Source organism: Dermacentor variabilis, chromosome 9, assembly GCF_050947875.1.
Source record: "Dermacentor variabilis isolate Ectoservices chromosome 9, ASM5094787v1, whole genome shotgun sequence".
Classification (NCBI taxonomy): Eukaryota; Metazoa; Arthropoda; class Arachnida; order Ixodida; family Ixodidae; genus Dermacentor; species Dermacentor variabilis.
Window position 1 is genome coordinate 63939335 of NC_134576.1, and position 6380 is coordinate 63945714.

At 47.4% G+C, this 6380-nt stretch overlaps 1 protein-coding gene across 4 annotated transcripts in view; it reads right to left on the reverse strand.

Moving 5' to 3' along the window:
• The window catches only part of LOC142592756 (uncharacterized), a 55852-nt gene extending 53687 nt beyond the window's left edge, over positions 1 to 2165 (reverse strand). For 3 of the 4 annotated variants that reach the window (XR_012830796.1, XM_075704412.1, XM_075704414.1), the window contains exon 1: positions 517 to 1105. The gene's annotated coding sequence lies outside the window, so the exon portion shown is untranslated. Of the gene's footprint in view, positions 1 to 516; positions 1106 to 2087 lie in introns of those variants that run through there. The other variant, XM_075704413.1, reaches the window with a different exon arrangement.
• Between the last annotated feature and the right edge of the window lie 4215 nt (positions 2166 to 6380).

Below are 6380 nucleotides of genomic sequence, written 5' to 3' on the forward strand. Positions count from 1 at the left end.
AGGCCAGCTTCTCAAGCCTAATGTCAACCGAAAAAAAAAAAAAGAACGAAAAATGTATGCACTGATTTTGCTTTGTTGAAACACCTCGCAGCGTGATTTTCTAAGGCTCCCCGTTACAGAATTGCATAGGCATTCCCCATGCACCGTTAAGCGATGCGGAAAGTGTCTCAACATAGGGGCAACGAGTTAGATACGCGTTTTAACAGAAATGTGGGCGAGGGAATCCCTGTCGAGAAGGCCTACTGAGTACATGTCATCGTTCTAGCAGCTTTACGTTCAGCGGAACTTAAGGATGGAGAAGCGAGAGGGAAGTGAAGGTGCAGCTATCTGTTCCACTGCTATTCCTCTGGCGTTGTCCTCTGGCGCTGGCTAAGCTTCGGGTGGCGCCGAAGGGGCAGGCAAGGAAATGACACCGCATTATCGTCGAAGCAGGCAGACAGTCAGAAATAATGCACAGGACGATTGTAGCAGAAGTACGGGTGTCAGTGAAGAGGAAAGCCGGGCGCCCTCACTCACATGTAGGCACGATGCAAAAGGATTCCTCGTCGCCAAAATGTGGTCGGAATGGCGACGGAACGCGTTGCTCAGCAGGACATGGCGCTGATGCGAGCGCTAGTAGCATCCGGTCAGGATCCGGCGTCAGCGGCAGCAAAGCGGTTCCCGAGGAATCGGGATGGCATCGTAGTACGTACTGGATGGTCTATCCCCGTCGCCAAAAGCTGATGTCGGCGTGGCCTCCGCGAACGCCACTCCGGGCACGTTGGACACGCTGTGACGGCGCCCTGGAGAAAGACACGAGGGTGGAGGTGGCCGCCGAGGCGAAGAACGTTCTCATTCAGCGTGCAGCCACCTAACTAAGCCCTGAAGAACCACATCAGCGCCCCTCTAAGCGAAACAGCTTGTTTTGAAAGCCTAAACCTCGGCTATCACACCAGGTAGAATAACAAAAATAACTTAAAAAACAGGGAATATCGTGCCAGCGTGCAGGCAACGCCTAAATTTTTGTGATGACTACATTAGCCTTTTCTTTTGTATGCCGACGATGGAACAACTAGTTCGCAGCGAACACCGAGCACCGTGCCCAAAACACAAGAATAACCCCCGCATTCAGAAATACCCCTTCCCTTGAAGCCCATGCGTGACCTGATGTAAACGACGCCTGGTGCGAACGCGCCTAAGACGCTTATTGCGTTTCCTCTAGCGCGTTCACGAAAGGAGTCATTTAAATCAAGCGTGGGCTTGAAGTTAAGGTGCATTTCTGAATACGGGGGAAAGTCTAGCGACTACAAAAAAAAAAGTATAAAGAAAGAGTGATAGAACCGGCTCTTCGGGAGATGAAATATTCTTCTTACGCCAACGTTCGGATTTCATAGTGCCTTAGCGCAGCAATGTTTTTAGGGGCACGGGTCATCGCCGAAGGCGTCATGGTGGCCTCAGACTAGACAGACCTTTCCCGCTGTCTCCTGACCTGTCATTAGGAAGTCCTCAGCCCTTCCACTCTGTGAAGGACGCGCAGCGAAGCTGTGGTTTGTTCTACCGCCATCGACGTGTATATATATATATATATATATATATATATATATATATATATATATATATATATATATATATATATATATATATATATATATATATTCTTACGATTATTAATACTATTGAAGGACACGGACAAGGCATACATCTTTTGACTGTGGAGTGATTTATTCTCATTCTTTTATGAAGTAGTGACGTTTGCAAGTACCGCCGCATTGCAGACAGGAATTCTTCACTATTTGAAACTTCACTGTGCGCTATATAAGCAATAAAAAAGTATATTAAACTTGGCGTAATGTTGCAGTCACCTTAACGGCTAGTTGTGATAGAATTTGTTTCCTTACACAATACATGAAGAGCGAGTCAGCGTGACTGCAGCGCACCCACCGGAATGCTTAAGCGGCGCAAAACGCTCGACGCGAGGAAATACGAACGCTTGCTTCGCGTCACCCCCTTGCTGAACTAGAATGGCGGCCGCTGGTTCACCCGTAACCGTGAGACAGCGGACAGATGCCCGCTGGCCAGAAAGAGAAAAAGAACAGAGGCGGGCTTACGTGGAAGCGGCTGGTTCTGAGCATCGTTCGGAGGCCGTCGCACGAGGCACGAGAGCGCACGGTGCGGCTCCTTCACGCGATGACGATGACGATTACGCCAAGGGCAGTGGTGTGCGCCCTTAGAGGTCCCTGTTAAATTTACTCGCTAAGCACCGTGCCACAATTGTTGTAAGTTCTGCAAAATGAAAATAAATTTCGCGTTACGCCAGCTGGTGATTTTCGGAAATAAACAAGTTGCTCGCAGAATGGCCGCTTCACAGAGACGAAGACGAACAAAACCTTGCCCTGAACAATAAATACGAACGCAACAGAGCGCTCTGTTTTCTTCATCTTCTTCTCTTTGTGGCGTCCTTTGTGCACGAAATGCTTATTTCTGGATGCAAATAAAATTTGTAGAAAGGAAATGTTGCGCAACAATAAAAAGGGCAAGCCCCTTGCTATTTTCGCTCCGAGTTTCTAGCTGGAGGATACAAAAGAATGACAGCGTATTTATGGTTTGGAGACGATTGTCGACGGTAATGAGATGACCATGTAACTGGCGATGGCATATATGTTTAGTACAATATGATGACATGATGGTATTCCGTGCGCTGTGATAACGTAAGATAGTTGACGAGTTTAGCCTTCGTAATATGTACACGGTCTCCTGCCTTCTGTCCTTGTTCGGTGGCGCTAAATATGCTTTTCAAGTCAGTTTACCAACACACCCAATGAATGGCGATGCTGTAATATTTACGCACGCTAAGAAATAGCGTTGTCAAACACGGCGGCACCCATCACTGCTACTTCAGCGTTAAATATCATGATGGCTACGCTCTTACGCTCGTTGACCGCCAGTAACTATTGAAGATTTCGCTTCCTGTAAAGTCACCTAAAACGTTAATTGTGCACGCATGGCCCATCAGAATTCGGAGATCGTTCGGCGATTATGGCATTCGTACTTCTAACAAAATGCGTCCGTATAGCGACGACGGGAGGGCTGCTAATGGATTGTCTAGAATTGGATAAGTTTTGCACGAGGCACTGCCTGCCGCCTTCTTTTCTAAAGTATTCCTTACGTTTGCGATCCCGTACGCAAAATAAATGTATTGAATAAAAGCGTGCCATACCATCCTGCAAAGATGCTGTTATTTAATGCACGTAATGCTACAAACGCTATTCTAACGCTCTATAATGCTGGTTGCATAACCGTGGACATTTATTGTAGAATGGACGTGCTATGGACGCATCACTAACGTTTCAATGGAGCTTAATGGAGGCGAAAGCTCATTTCCCTTGTCAATGGCGATCAGCGAGAGCGTAGCCATGCCACGAATTTACGCTGAGGCGGGAGCCTTGGTTGCCGCATAATGGACAACGCTAGTTCTTAGTGAGTGTATGTATCGCGAACACCGAATTCGTCAAATATAGTACGTTGTTACAGCAAACATAAACCACAGAAACCCGATAACGTACATACGTAGTCACTTTGCGTTTCGTTCCAAATGCTATTCTAAAGCTGTGTAATATGGAAAACAAGCCTACCCGGCTTCTAGGTTGGAAGGAAATGCCTCATGAAGAAGGATGCGGTAGGTTTGAATGATGGCATGTCGGGAAAACACTTATACGGCACGTCGTATCACAGTCTTGCCAGGCGAAACGTACCGTATGGGTATCTCTCGCGATTGGCTGCAACGTTCCCTTTCAAGCTTCGTCGCGCTGTTCGTAGGCGGCCGCTTCCTTTGATGTGATTGCAGGGCCGCCTTTTCAGCGTCCCGGCATGCTCAGTTACAATATTGCCAGACTGAACGTTGAAATTGATAAATATCTCGAACCAGGCGCGATCCTCAACTAGTCCTAAAGAAAGTGGGGAGGTATTAAAATCTGATTCCGAAGAAGATGTTCAGGAAACTACTCCCAAAGCTCTAAAAATGTAAACGAACACAAAAAATATTGTTAGCCTCTTGAAACTGACGTTTTTACCGGAAATGTAGTCCCGCTTCGCCTAGAAACGACTTTGGAAAAATTTGCCGTCGTTGAACGTGGTTAAACCAAGTTTGTCGAACGATACCCGGTTTTGCTTGCTTTGCGAAAGGACACAGACGCTTCTCGGTGCTGGAGTAACAACGAGCGAATTGATCTTCATGCGGCGTCTCGCTTCAAGGCGAACAAAGTGTCGAAGCCGCAGCGCATACGAAGCTACCAGCCCTGGGCCCACTTTGTACGCATGGCAGATCGCTTTGGAGATATCGTCGCCCATGCGACGTACGCATCCGCGACCGATAGTGGCAGGCTAAGTCACAGCTTGACCTTGGTTGATCTCGAAGGTCATATTTATGGAACCGGGCGTTTTCTCGGTTTGTGCCGGGAATAGCAGAGCTATCGTTCTAAAAAACGCCGCATTTTCTACGCTCATGTATTGATTATAGACAACCTGCATAGCCTAAAGAAATTCTCTACACATCTCATCTGTGGGCTACAGCAAACTGCAGGAGATGACTCGGTAGGTTGCGATGCAATGAGTGATATTCAGCCAGACAGCACCGTAGGGAACGCCCATATTTCAGAAGCGCTAGAATTCATAGCAGTGGGGAGATGGAGGGGAGTGTTCCCAGGTGAGCAGTCGATATAAGGAAGACAGGTTTAGCGTAATGTACTACATCGGTGAACAGACGACGCGCGCTACTCTCGCGCCATCTTGTAGCCATCGTCGCCGCAGAGCCCCTCTCGCGCTGCACTACGCTGTTTTCCTCCCGCTTTCCCTTTACTGTCCTTGTCTGCTTCCCGCCACATGTTGCCGCTGCACCATCCTCCTCCCGGCTGTGGTTGCTCAGTGGCTATGTTGTTGGGCTGCTGAATACAAGGTCGCGGGATCGAATCCCGGCCACGGCGGCCGCATTTCGATGGGGGCGAAAACACCCGTGTGCTTAGATTTAAGCGCTCGTTAAAGAACCCCAGGTGGTCGAAATTACCGGAGTCCTCCCCTACGGCGTGCCTCATAATCAGAAAGGGGTGTTGGCACGTAAAACCCCATAATTGAATGTTTAATCCTCCTCCGCATTGATCCTCGCGCTGTCTTCGCTATCACCGTCTTTCAACTGCGCGCAGCGTTCGCTTTTTCATCTTTCGCTGTGCTCGTTCGCTCGGTTACGAGGATGCCCAGGGACGACGCCGACGCTGGCCGCAGCAACGGGCGCCTAACAGCTGCTCTCTAAGTATATGCCTGTATGAAAATTTGAAACGATAAAATATATTAAATAGCCCCATCACGAAAACGAGTGAAATCCAAAGCACAAAAATTTTTAAAAATCATGGGATGCCAATTTGTTCTCAGGTAAATTGTACGTGATGACTGCAATTGGATCTTCTTTGAAACAGTGCGACGACAGTCACCTTGGCTGCTTGAGGGGAATTTGATTATACTATAATAAAATCTAGCGTTTGTCTATTCGTATCTTTCTTTATCTTCGTTAATTCCTTTTTTCTGTTGATAAAGCCAATATCGATAATTGCATTGCTATGTGTGCCTCTAATGTCGCCGGCTTTATCTCTTCCCTGCATTCCACCACCATTACGCTTAAAACTTTTGTCTGGGCGAGTTGGTGCATACTTGACTTGAAAATTATGCCAGCGCTAACACATGTATCCACAAAGGAACAAGTACGACACACGGAGGCGCTTGTGTGTTGTACTTGTCCCTTTGTGGATACATGTGTTAGAGCTGTTATAATTTTCGAATGAAAACCATTACACTAAACGTGTCTTCCTTATGTTGACTTCTCACCTGGGAACACTTCCCTCCCTCTCCTCATTGCTAAGAATTCCAGAGCTTCTGAAATATGGACGTTCCTACGGTGCTGCCTGGCTGAATATCACGCATTGCATCGCAACCTACCGAGTGATCTTTTGTATCCTCCAGCTAGAAACACAGGGCGAAAATAACAAGGGGCTTGCCCTTTTTATTGTTGCGCAACATTTCCTTTCTACAAATTTTATTTGCATCCAGAAATAAGCATTTCGTGCACAAAGGACGCCACAAAGAGAAGAAGACGAAGAAAACAGAGCGCTCTGTTGCGTTCGTATTTATTGTTCAGGGCAAAGTTGTGTTCGTCTTCGCCTCTGTGTGGCGGCCATTCTGCGAGCAACTTGTTTATTTCCGAAAATCACCAGCTGGCGTAACGCGAAATTTATTTTCATTTTGCAGAACTTACTACAATTGCGGCGCGGTGCTTAGCGAGTAATTTTAACAGGGACCTCTAAGGGCGCACACCACTGCCCTTGGCGAAAACATCATCGTCATCGTCATCGCGTGAA